The following is a 13,464-nucleotide window of genomic DNA, read 5'->3' as shown; positions in this document are numbered from 1 at the left end:
AAAATATCTTTTGAAGTAGCAACCTGTGGCCCTGGATGGCCAGAATTGAGGTCCAGAAGGCTACACAAGTGTTTACTACTGAGTCTTTGACTTTTCATGCCAAATAAAAATTGTGAATTCTTAGAACTATGAATTTATAAAAGAAAATATAAAGGAGAAATGTTGTATGCTGTGTGTGCGTATGTGTATGTCATACTTTGAGCATACCAAATTACATTAACACACACTCCAAACATCCTTTCTTTTTTATGACCAATATCCGTTAGGAAATTCCATGTAAATTTTAATTATTTGTTCGTAAGTACCTCACCTACTGACAACAATTAGAATTGCATTTGCCTTCAAAACTCAAACTAATTGGTTGTATTAGAAAATGCACTTTGCTTTCCTCAAGAGTCTGATTGTGAGCTATTTTATAAACTATTCATGAAAATATCCTGGGGCTGTTTGCATCAAACACTGGGGTTTTGTTAGCAGTAAAGGAGGGAAAGTGCACTATGTGTGGTAAAGTATTTCCCTCACAGAATATGTGTTTGGAGGCTACCTAGGTCGAAAGAATTTATTTTTATTTCCATGGGCTAAAGAGCTGCCCATCATCTGCTTCATCAGAATAAGTGGGTTGAATCTTTGGCCTCTCTGAGAGCCTTAAATGACTCAAGCTGAAGAGATTTCCCCCAAAAAGCAAAGAGCATTTCGAGGAGTGTGGCGATACCTGTCTGCGGAACTGGCCAAGGGAAGGTCCTGCAGCCCAGAGCCAAGGCCAAGGTCTCCCTGAGGATTTGGCACATCCTCTCCCTCCTCTGGTGGTGCTGCCACAGAGCAGAGCAGGAGTGATTCCAGGGATTTGTCAGCATGGGGAGGCAGAGCATGAGCTCCTGCTGGTATTTCCACTCCAGGGGTAGCACTTTAAGACCAGCAATGACAAATCCTGCAGCTCTGGCTCTAGCTGTTGTTGGCAGTGCTGTGACAGCTTCTGCCACCAAGCTAAAGTATCTACAGGGGCAGGATGGTGTAGAGATGCCTCTCAGAGAACTGAGACACCACGTTCAAACAGCATCTGGCACAGGTAATGAAGGGGTGGTAAATCATTTTCACAATCTGTGAAAATAAGAGACAATAGGAGTGAAGAAGGAACAGGAAAGAGGAAACAGGAGAGAAGAAGGGAAAATATTTTTAGAAAAAAGAGGAAAGGGGAAGGGGAAGGGAAAGGGAAAGGGAAAGGGAAAGGCGGAGAGCATAGAGTCCTTGGAAATTTTGATTTTATCTAAAGGACATTTTCTGACAATATATATTTGCTAAAATAAATAGTCCTTTCCCACATGCTTTAGCTTTCTAGCTCTTGATATTAACTAAACCAGTGAGCTTTAAAAGAGATAGGAAAACATAAGTGGGAAGTTTTCCTTCAAGACCAAATATCTGCCAAAGACTGAGTGCTGTGCCTAATGGCTTTTGAACATTCACAGGAATGATCAAAGCATTAAAGTAATTAAACAGAGCTCTTAGAATCCAGCATAAGTTGCACTGTTAAGGAGATTGAGATTCACATTGTACTGTGTGTTTTTATAGTCTTGAAAATAGAGGCTTAATAACAGTATTTCATGCACACACAATAAGATAAGAGATGACAGCCCATGCCTTTTTGTCCTGGTAAGTATTTGCTGCAGCAACCACCTTTCTTGTAAGTAAAGATGTGTTCAAAGGCCTTTTTCCCCTTTTCTGTTGAAAACTGCTTCATATCAAAAAAAGGATTAGTCCAATACATAGTCTTTTCTTCTTGTCAAGGAATAAGCTCAAATCTCCAGGCAAATATAAAAGGATACAAGATTTTAGAAGTAAGTTACAGTGTTAATGAACCTGAGTTTAATTCAGTTTTGACTTCTGAGGAATTTAAAATCTAGCTGAAAATAACACAGCCTCGCCATTCCTTAGTGATATGTGAAAGGCCAGAACAATAAAAGAGAATCTGACTTACTCTGCTGGTGCTTGCTGAAATCAACACGTACTGAGAAATTATTGTTTTTATTGTAAGAACAGTTTAAATTGCATGAGCATCTCTTGCCTTGGTGAACTCTTAGCCCTCTTTGATACACTTCACCTCAATGTAGACTTCAGGTGGTTTGTTGTTTTCTTTTTCTTCCTCCAAAACATCAAGAGATCAAAATTCTTGGTAGAAAGAGGACTTCTACTTTCAATCAAAGCCAAAGAGAAGCTCTGCAGGGCTTCTTCCTAGATGTAGATAAAATACTCGGGTGATTTTATCACACTCTATTCTCAAATTTTTGACACCAGATTTTACTCTGGAACACCATTACTTCCTTGTAACCTGAAAAAGGTAACAAATCAAACCTCTTCTTTTCTCAGCAGCAGCTCAGCCACTGGATGCCAAGGACATCTTCCACTCACACAGCGAGGTAAGTGAAGGGGAAAGTGCAATCTATCTTTCACAGAAGGTGTTGAGTTTTTAGAAAATTATTCTTCCTGAAGGCATGCCTAGGCAGTGGTGATTTAGAACATTTTATCAGACTCACAGAGCATCTTCACATCTGTTTTCCCATATTTTCTCTTTTTTTCCCATTGTGAATGATTTGTCCTCCTCGGGTGGCTCCTGGTTGGAGTTCTACGCTCAGTGGAGTCCTGGAGTTTTCTCAGCAGGCTTTGCAGGGAGTTCTCAGTGAAACTCTGAGATATGCTCTGCTGCCATATCAAATCTGCTCTTTACTTGCCCACCCTGAGTGCATGTGGGCCATGTGCTGGGCATTGCTCGAGATTTTCATGGCCAAAATCCCCCAGCATCATCACCTTTACATCTGCTCATTGCTTTGGACAGCACAAAGCACACAACACCCATCTCAGCTGACAAATGTAATTTCTTGCAGACATTTGTTACTTTACTCATATATAAATATTCCTCTGCAAATCTATGAATTAGTATAATGTATATATATGTGTATAATTGTATCACATCTATAACTATATGTAATTTAACTACAGACCTATAAATATATGCACATACAAATAAAACACTATAAATCTCTAAATATAATTATATGGACGTGTAAATGTAACTATAGACATCTATTAATGCACCAATAAACAGAGAGATTTCACCTGCCCAATGGTCACAGGCTCTCCCTCTGTCTCTTCCTCTGCCACACAGGGCTGCCCTCCTGGAGAGGTCAATCAAATGGGATCTGGGAGGCAAAGGGAACACATAATGAGTGTTGTGAGTGTTTCCTTTGGGCACCAATTTCCTTCTGCCAAGGACTGTTCAAGATGGCGTGAAAGGCAAACTCTTACTTGGAATTTGAAGCCTGCTCTTTAGAGAACAGGGATCCTTCTAAATATTCAAAACTGTGTAAAGCATTGAAGTATCCCAATAAACTCACAGCACTCGCGGTGCAAATGGGGTCCAATAGGGTTACCTGAGCAGAGGGAGACCTTTGAGGCAGGGATCTCCTATCTCCTTAATCATTGCCTCAACTGCATGGCCTGGATCCACTGGTGTCAATTCCTCTTCCCTGGGATTATTCCGTGCTGAGCTGGAGGCTGTCAACGCTGCTCAGCCAGCACTGCCAGGTGGAGCGTTTGGGGCTGAACTGTTCGGTATGGCTGCAAGAATCCAAACACAGTGGTCAGGCTCCAGAATGCGGGGAAACAGGTGACAAAGCAGCATATGCCTCTACAAGTACCAAGAGACATACCTAATTATCCATAGACATAGCTGGTGTTAAAGAGCAGCCTCTAAAATGAAAACTTTCTCTTAATGCATGTCACTATGAATATCTAGAAACATGACTACAGGGAGAGAGGTTCCTGCTGCCCCATCTTCACAGCCTCTCCCTTGGCTGCTTTGTGCTGCATGGAGCCATGCTCCTGCAGAGGCTCAGCACATGGGTACAGAAGGACTGCAGAGTCCCTGCAGAGCTGCCATGGAGTTCTTGCCAAGCCCTGGCCAGCCGCAGCCCTCACCGGCCCCTGCCAGCACCTTGGGCTGACTTAGGGCAGTGTGGAGAGAAAAATGGGCAGCAGAGCCTGGGCCATCCATACCCTGGCTACTTGGTCTCCAGAGCCTCCTGAGTTTCTCCAGTCATCTTTGGTCTATCATCCTCCTCTTCCTTTCCAGCTCGTATTCCCTATCTTCTGGCCAGGCCTCTTCTCACTGTCTTTTCCTTCTCATTTTCTCTTCCTTGGGGTAGCAGTCTTCAATCAATCCTCTGGCCACAAATTTGGATTAGAGAGGCAAAGCCAGGAGTCACAAGGTAAGTCCCTTCTTGTTGGAATCAGTGCAAGCTCCTTTTACTTTGTTCATGCAGAAAGGCTCATCAGTACTTTGGTCTTTGCCAGCGACTCTGTGGGTGTTTGGAGATAAAGGTGCATGTGCCTAAAGCAGAAATTCTGGAGGTGAGAGGTGTGAAGAGACAGCCTGGAGGAGGAAGAGAGTGGTTGCTAAATCGCCCCCTTAGCTGCCCAGAGAAAACACTGCTTTGCACCAATCCCCCTCGCACAGTACAGCTGGTCGCAAAAGGGACTGGAGGGAGCTGGGATGAGCTGCAGTCTGGGCAGAAGGCCTCTCAAGGTGACAGCTCCCCCACTGCTGCTTTAATTTGCAAGTATTTTGTAAATTCATGCAACACATGCCTAAGGCATTGGGCAAGCAACCTGTGGAGTTTTTGCTAGCATGTTTCAGTGTGGGGGGAGAAAGGAAGGGAGGGAGAGGGAAGGAGGGAAGCAGGGAAAGAGGGAAGGAAGACTCCAGGAAGGAAGGAAGGACTCCAGGAAGGAAGGACTCCAACAAGGAAGGACTCCAGGAAGGAAGGACTCCAGGAAGGAAGGAAGGAAGGACTCATGGAAGGAAGGAAGGACTCCAGGAAGGAAGGACTCCAGGAAGGAAGGAAGGACTCCAGGAAGGAAGGAAGGGAGGAAGGAAGGACTCCAGGAAGGAAGGAAGGACTCCAGGAAGGAAGGAAGGAAGGAAGGAAGGAAGGAAGGAAGGAAGGAAGGACTCCAGGAAGGAAGGAAGGAAGGAAGGAATGTGCAGCAAAGTGACTTCTTGGAAGACAAGGACACCAAAAAGAAAACCCAGAGGAGAGCCCTACACTGCTTGTCTTCTTGATGCTGAGTTTTCTGGCACCCTGAGTCCCCGGCTGGGACAAGCTTAAGTTCCTGCTCATACCTGTGAATTTGTCTGTGGGTGCTGGGGTCTCCTCCAGGCTAGCCATCTCCTCAGCAAAGATGTTGTCCGTGTTCTCAATCCAAAAGGCCACCAGCAGTTTCACCTGCACACAGGGAAGTCTTGCTCTCAGCCTGGGTGCTGACAGCATGCCAAGGCAGTTCTTGCCATCACTGGTGAGCCTTTTCCTCTGCACAGAAGACAGCAAGTGTGGGGCAGCTCCTCACTGGCCTAGGCTGAGGAGAGGGCACCAGCACCTCTGGGCAGCCAAGCTCGCAGGGGCTGGGGAGGTGCAGCCAGCTGCTGAGGGCAGCATTACCTTCTCCTTCTTGGCCTGGAGCTCCAACTGCTCCTCCTGGGGTGGGCTCAGCAGGTTTGGTCCCATGCAGATGGCCAGGCTGCTGCAGGTCATTCTTCTGGCGGCCACTAGCTGGCTGATGTGTCTCAGCAGTGTGAGCAGCTGCCTGAGGAGAAGCAGGTCTGCTGCTGACAACTTCTTGACCACCCTGAGGGAACAGGAAGGCAGCATCCATCAGCAGGCCCATGTTGCCCACGTGCACCCAGAGATTGCCCCAGGCCAGCCAGCGGCTGTTATGCAGCTTTGCAGGAGCTCTCAGCCAGCAGGCAGGGCTCGTGAGCTTCCTGCAGGAAGGATGCAGGGCATTGTTCCCCAGCTCCTGATTTACCCCAACCCCGTTCAAGGGAAGGGTCTCTGTGCATTGTCCCAGCCAGCAAGAGCGAGGTGTGAGAAAACACAGCCTCTTCAGGAGGGCGTCTCCTTCCAGGTGAGGGCCAGGCTTCCAGCAGTGCCTGCTGCAGAGCTGGATGCTGCTGTCCATGCTCACCGTGCCAGCTGACAGGTCTTGTCCTCCCTGCTGGCCATCTGCATCCCAGCCATTCAGTCCTTCCAGAGGTCAGTAATGAGGAGCTTGGTGGGGATGCTTCACAGGAAGTCCTGTAATGCCAAGGGCTGCCAGTGAGCCTAAAAGACCTAAGGGTCTTTTTCAATGTAAATGATTCTCTGATTCTATATTATTATGTCCTGGGATGAGAAATATTAAGTGCCTCTTTCAGTGGGACTGGCAGTTCTTGCCTTAGTGCCTTATTCAAAGCTCTGCACACAGGAGTCCAGTTTGTTTTGTGAATATAGCCATAATACTGCACATTTTTTTAGCACCCAGCAGCAAATATTTCTGTTTAACAGCAAATGTTCTACGATTCTATGCTTTGAACACACACTCCATTGATTTTTTTTCCCCTGGGGGTTGCAGCTTCTCTAGCTCTCTCACTACTGAATGTGTTGGCAGATGGGCATTTGATGTAGGTGACTTCCTTGTGTTTGCAGCAGGAGGAACAGCTTCCCACAGCTGGAAGCCCTGGGTCAGTATCTGCTGCTTGAACATTCATGTAAGAGAAAGGGCATGTCAGGAGAGCCTGTGTGAGGTGTGAAATTGTGTGTGATGCAGAAAATTAGGAACCATTCACTAAGCAGCAGAGTAAAGTAACATTTCACTGAGCACAACTAGGACAGCCACAGAAAAGGGAACTGAGACCCTTTTATCTGGATTTTTATTTTGTGGTACTCTGTGCCACATATATATGTATGAAAGAAGGACAGTACCGGCCAGTAAAACTGGCCCTAGAGAAAAATGTTCCTTTTAACTTTTTATTTCAGATTAACTGGTTGTCAGCACTTTTGCCAGGGAACATCCTACAGACTTTCTGAAGTGCAGGATACTGGACTGCAGTTTGCTTCTAGGGAATAAGGAAAACTACTCTGACAATCCTTGACAGATCAGAGTCAGACCTTTTCTTTTTGTGGGACTTACAGATATGTCTTCCCCCACCTTTTTGATTTTCTGTCCCTTCCTCATGTTGCTAAAAAAACTCCAAGTTGTGGTATAAATTAGGCCTTCCAGCAATTTCTGACAAAATGATATTCACTGAGGACATGAGAGCCCAGAGGACAGATTACATATCTTCTGTTGGTCTGGTGGGGCAAGAGCCTTCTGGTGTCTCAGTCTATTTGTGTTAACCACTTCCAACATGCTGACTGCCGACAGCAGCAAGCCCATTTGTGTTAAGGAACAGAGACAAAAAGGCTTGAAGGGGAGCTGCCAATATTTTGTCAGCATGACCAGAGATTTTGATGTCCTTTATAGTCTTCAAAGGGCAGATGAAAATTTTTCTCCTTCTGCTGTGGTTATTGCAATGCCAATGACCGTGACAGTGTCAAGATCATCTGCCTGAAAGGAGGTTGTAGCCAGGTTGGGCTTGGCCTCTTCTTCCAGGCAATGGCAGGACAAGAGCACACAGCCTCAAGCTGTGCCTGCAGAAGTTCAGGTTGAATGTCAGGAAGAATTTCTTCCTCAGAAGGATTGTCAAGCATTGGAATGGGCTGCCCAGGGCAGTGGTGGAGGCACCATCCCTGAAAGTGTTCAAGAAACATGTGGATGTTGCAATTAATGCTGTGGTTTAGTTGACAAGGTGGTGATCAGTCAAAGGTTGCACTCAGTGGTCTTGGAGGTCTTTTTCAGACTTAATGATTCTCTGGTTTCTTAATTCTCTGATTCCAGAAACAGGTTTCCCTGTGTCTGGACTATCACCATCTAATCCACCGAATCATTTGCAGTTATTTTCAACTTGGACAATCTCCCTGTGCATGTGGGGTGTGTGCATAAAAAGAAAACGCTCCTTTCTCATTCACTTTGAGCAAGGAATTTGTTTCCATTCCTTGTGCATTCCTACAGAGCCATGAAATCCAAAGTGAATCTGAACCCTTTTTGATTCCAACAATCCATTTTATATTCTGAACTTGCTAATTCATTTCCTCAATGCACCTTCCCTGTCACATCCTATTTGCTTTACTGCTACTGGTGCTGCTCTCTCAAGAGATGAATCTTTCTCTGCTGCCCAGGAAGTCGGAATCAATTCCAGAGCTGCAAACAGGGAATGAATTTGTCAGGACATGAGTAAGCCCTCTTAGCTGCGTATGGCATTAGTTCTCTTCACCAGATGGAAGCTGTTGTGCCTCAGAATGCTCTCATGAAGGACACAGGTGAAGTGGTGAGGAATGTTCCTTTTGTCTGTGTCTTTCCGTGTTTATGTTTGTGTGCACAGGCAATGGTGGCAGAACAACTCTGGAAATTTGTTCACATGTGGACATTCTGATGCTGCATTGCACTGTCAACTACCTGCTCATTTTGTCCTGTCTGATTTGAGACTTGCACACAAAATGTCATTTTTAAATTTAAATGGTGAGTTAGTGTAAGTATTTTCCTTTTGTTTCTTAAATTACCTTTTCAGTAGAATAAAAGTATTACTGACCAAGCAATACAGTCGGAGGAGCACAAAAATAATTTGCAAATAGAATCATAGATCAAAGAAAACCTGTTAGAAAAGTAGCTGACTGAAAAAACAATATTAAATCAGAAAATATTTGGGGTTGCATGTTGGATTGGGTCTTAATAACAGGTTCTCCTTACACAGAGTTCAGTTGCTTTCATTTTGGCAAATTTTGAGGAGGGTATGGACAAACACCTATGAGTTGGAAAACAAAGTGGATTTAAGTATTTCAATAATGCAGACCTGTACCATCTGTAAAATTTTCCTGTAGTACCTCTCCATATTAGCACAAATATCTGTGTCTCCAAGTCTAATCACTGCTTTACTGCTTTCCTGAAATACTGCCTTTCCATGAAGTGCTGCTCACTTCCCAAAATACTTATTTTGCTTCAGAATAATGTGCAACTGAGATGGTTTCTACTGTATGATTTTCATACTTCATTCTTTTAGAACTAGACCTTGGATCTCTGTCTTCTTTACATATGCAGACAATATGTGTATTTCTTTCACTTCATTTTCTACTGAACAGGGACTAATAGAGAATTGTATTAAATTTGTACATAACTGTTTTGAAACAAAAAGAACAATAGCTTTTATGTGTATCTCTCTATTTATTTATGTACACAATTATCCATGTTTTTGAGAACAGATTTGGTATTAATCTTTCCCTTTCACAGTATTTTTCAGATATAAAGCCAAGCAGTCATCTGCTTAAAAATAGGTGTTCAGCACTGATTTTTACTGCCAACAATTCCTGCAGGCTAAAAAAGGGAGAAGATTGAAGCAGAGCAAGAGATTCATTTTGTTGTGGTGTTTGGTTTATCAGAAAAAGTAAGTTTTACACTTGTTGCTGTTTTTTAAATTCTTTATTTCAAAAGAAATTAGGAAAAAAGGAAGTGGATGAAATGCATCCAAAGCACCATCTGTAAAATGTGGAAATGGGTGTAGAAGGGTTTGCCAGAGGCCTGTGTGAATGGAGCCAGCCTGTGGCAGTGCCTCTCCTGAAATCCTGGTGCACATCTCTTCCTCATGGTCATTATTTCCCAGTGTCTGACCTGTCAAAAGGACTCTATTGCTCCCAGTCTGCACAACTTTTAACTCCTTTTCCTGGGAATCCTAAATATGCTGAAGAATCTTTAAGGCTGTTTCCACAATAGATCCTAAGGAGCTCAGTGGAAGCTCAGCCCTTTGGCAGCTGCTTTGCAAACTAAAGGTATTTTCTGCTGAGATGCTGATGACTCCTCATTTCAGTTTATGATGGCTCATGACTCTCCAACCTGGACCCTCAACCCTCAAGATCTGCTAAGCTTTTGACTGAACAAAGGGCCATAATCACTTTGTTCAGGATTTTATTTAGGAGGCTTTCAGGAAGTAAAGAAGGAACAAGACAGAGATTGAAAAAGGCAACTGGGTTTGAGACATAAAAAATAAGTAAAATGGATGCCCATCATTGAGTGCCCTGTAGTGATTCCTGAGCATTTTATGGTAAAAAGGTAAAATACAAAAGTACTAATGTCCTGAATAGGCTAAACAGCACCAGATGTGCCTGAGCTGAAACCATAGAAGCAGAGAGGTCATTCGAAGAAATTTCAAATACCATTTCCATCTGTCTCTTTGCAGATCACTGTAGAAAGTGTTGAAGTATTTACTGTATTTATTATCTGTATTTATTACATATTAAAACAGGGAGAAACCCAGCTCTGAAGTTGTACTCTCGAAATACATTGACTGTTCTCTGAAACTGAAATGTGGAATTTGTGATGGAGAGGCTACAAAAAGAAGGCTGGAAATACAGACTGCTTTGTAATTGATTGTTTCTTGAAGAGCTGAATTTACATTTTGCAAGGGTGATAAAAGTTCATCTGTCACTTGAATGTGAGGCAATAAAGGTGAGGTGATAGCTTCAGAACTGATCAGAACTGAAAACAACTTTGAAATTTGGCAAAAAGAAGTCAATTGTCAGGAGCATTGCGTTGTGACACTGTAGTTATGACTGAGAAACCTGTAAATTAAGAAAAGGCAGAACAAATGAATAGGCAGAATTCAGAATCAGCTCAGTCGAGTACAAGATAAAGAAACACATTCACCATGACAAGAACTGACAGTCAGCACAAGGCCCTGCATTAAGGATGAATTTGTGTAGTATTTATGACCACTGGGAGTTAATAGCGGACAGAGATTTAATCAGAAAGAGCTGATGGAGTCTTTAACAGAAATCATTCTTTCAGAAGGCTGAGTTTTATGACAAACTTGTCCCCTCATCTTTGATTGCTGCAGTTAATTAGATGCTGTAGCACAGTGGGGATGTGGTGGGCACTGGCTGGGTAGAAAGCATTGAGAAAAGATTAAAATGCATCAGAATTAGCAAGAATAAGTAGTTTTTTGTGGGTTTTTTCTTGTTTTTGTTTCTGGTTGTTACTGTGTCTTGGGATTTTGTTTTGTTTTGTTTTGTTTTGTTTTGTTTTTTTAATGAAGTGACAGAAGCTTTTTAGCATTTTATAGTAACAGAGTTATCTTCTGGTCCATCAACATTTAGCTCACATTTACTCACTCTAGTGAATCTTGGGAGTTATAGCTACCAGTTTGTCAGAGATATTGCACTGGGAATTAGATCTGAGTTCTTACTCTCAGCTTCTTAATATCTTTAATAAATTTTACATTGTTCCTTAGCTATGAAGAGTTTTTGTTTGCCTTTTTTTTTAATTTGCATGCAACCTTTTTGTCTCTGAAATCAACATAACAAGTAAACAATTCAAGGGGAAGCAGGAAGAATGGTGGACCTTCAGTGTAGGGAATGTGAATGCACATTTCAAATACTTGAACTCATTGCAAAGTGAAGGTGATGTTAATTGGTTGGGGTTAGGGGAGCAGAAAAATATGACAGGAAAGAGAGTCTTTATGAACCAAAATAAAAATGTGTGAAGAGTAATGAGTGCGGTCACTATCAATGAAGTTCATAGACTAGAAAAACTATGACACAGTGCTTCTGACCCCTCTGATATGGTAAGTGTGGAGCTGCAATGAGATTCCACTAGAAATACTGTGTGAGAACTCACCTGGAAAGTCTTCCAAGTAAAGGCAAAGAAAACAGCAAAGAAAGAAAAAAGACCCAAAACCACAGAGTGAGGTTACTAATCCTTTTGCTGAGGCCTGTAATGATAGGATAAGGGTCAAAATTTCTAAACAAAGAGCAGGTAGATTTAGATTGCACCTAGGGAAGAAAATTTTTATTATGAGAGTGGTGACGCCCTGGCACAGGTTGTCCAGAGAAGCTGTGGCTGCCCCTGGATCCCTGGAAGTGTCCAAGGCTAGGTTGGATTTGGCTTGGAGCACCCTGGGATAGTGGGATGTGTCTCTACCCATGGCAGGAACTGGTCTTTGAGGTCTTTTCCAACCCAAATCATTCTGTGATTCTTTGTTTCTAAACAAGCAGTGTATCTGGGAAGTTGTATCCTGATAAAGAAGGTCAATAAAATTTCCAGAGAGGGACAGAAGTGTTTGTTGTGACTTTGCTTTCTTTGGAAGCCAATACACTGGCCAAAACCCAGTGATTTGTATTTGCCACTCTGAATGTCTTCTCTCAGTGGATCAGATGCCATCCTACTGAATCTGTTGCTCTCAGGATGAGTTATCTGGAATTGGTATTCTAATTCATGTTTCTCTTACATGCCAGATAGCTTACATTCTAAATTGAGCTGTTCAAAAATGAGCACTGTGACACACTTAAAAGACAATTACTTTCTTTGTGCTAAAAATCCAATATTACATGCCAATTATGCCAGTGTACAGCTAATTAACCTTTATTCTGCTGCTCCCTAAGAGATGATGGGTGTATCTATGAAACTTGCAACTCTCCCCTAGAAAGGAGAGTTTTAAAGTGATGCACATTGCAGAGTTTTCCTTCTTTTTACTGGCAGGTGACAAAGGCTGGGAAGAGAAAGAGGGACACTGGAAATGAAAGGGAACAAGATATTTCTATGGATATGATTTCAGTAGAGGCGTCTTTCAGAAGAAATGGTTCATTATTGTTCTCTTATTTACTGTACTGCAGAGTCTGAAACCTCACAGACAAGTCTCTGAAACTACAAGTGTCTTCAATGTCCATTAGGGTTGTAAAAGTTCACAAAAAACATTGCATCTTGGATATTCTCTTATCTTTCATACTCCACAAATAAAACAAGGATGAGGATTATGGAAACTGGGCATCTGAAATGTAACCAAACTATAGTTTTATTCTGAGTTTGTTTTCAAAATCTTTTTATTAACATCATGAATTTGGTTTATATGGCAAGTTTTTTTTGGTGATTCATGGGTTTTTAGGAAAGGACAAAAATCGCTGAGCAGCTACTGGGAGAGAGAACATGTGAGAGGAACCATCACCAAAGTCAAAGAAGCCCCAAGTCTATTCCAGGGGCCCGAGCTGATTTCCTACAGTCTGTGAGGAAGAGCGTGGGGAGGCAGGCCATCCCTAACTGCCCAGGGAGGTCCATGATGGAGCTGAAATCCACCTGCAGCCCCTGTTTGTTCAATTTGCAGGAAATTGCAATGTACAGTAATTTCACGAATACAAGCCGCACCATTTTGACTAAGATTTTGCTCCCAAACAGGAAATGCAGCTAATACTCAGGAGCGGCTAATATGTGAATAATTTTCTGACATTTACAACCTCGGACGTGCCAGCCAGAGTGCCGAGCCGAGCAGCTGCAAAGCCGGCATTTCGCAATTGTTACAAATTGATACTCTGTTGCGCCACGGGTGCAGCCCGGCTCCCTGCAGGCAGCACGGGGGGCTGGGAGAGAGGTGGGAGAGCTCTCTCCTTCCCTCCTCTGCCACAGCCCGGGGGAGAGATGGGGGGGCACCATGCCGCCATTGCCGTGGCTCGGGGAGGAGGCGAGGGGCTCCATCCCCACCTGCCACCGTGGGGCAGCGCCGGGCCATGGTGACTGAGC

At 43.3% G+C, this 13,464-nt stretch overlaps 1 long non-coding RNA gene across 1 annotated transcript; it reads left to right on the top strand.

The window, feature by feature from the left end:
* The first annotated feature begins 8,104 nt into the window (after positions 1-8,104).
* On the top strand, positions 8,105-10,876 carry LOC117011252. The gene is made up of 3 exons (XR_004420912.1): positions 8,105-8,236; positions 9,193-9,346; positions 10,202-10,876. It is a non-coding gene; the product is annotated as an uncharacterized LOC117011252 (long non-coding RNA).
* The last annotated feature ends 2,588 nt before the right edge of the window (positions 10,877-13,464 follow it).

Source organism: Catharus ustulatus, assembly GCF_009819885.2.
Source record: "Catharus ustulatus isolate bCatUst1 chromosome Z unlocalized genomic scaffold, bCatUst1.pri.v2 scaffold_29_arrow_ctg1, whole genome shotgun sequence".
NCBI classification, from domain to species: domain Eukaryota; kingdom Metazoa; phylum Chordata; class Aves; order Passeriformes; family Turdidae; genus Catharus; species Catharus ustulatus.
The sequence above is the reverse complement of the archived record's forward strand: the minus strand, read 5'-3'. Positions and strand labels throughout refer to the sequence as shown.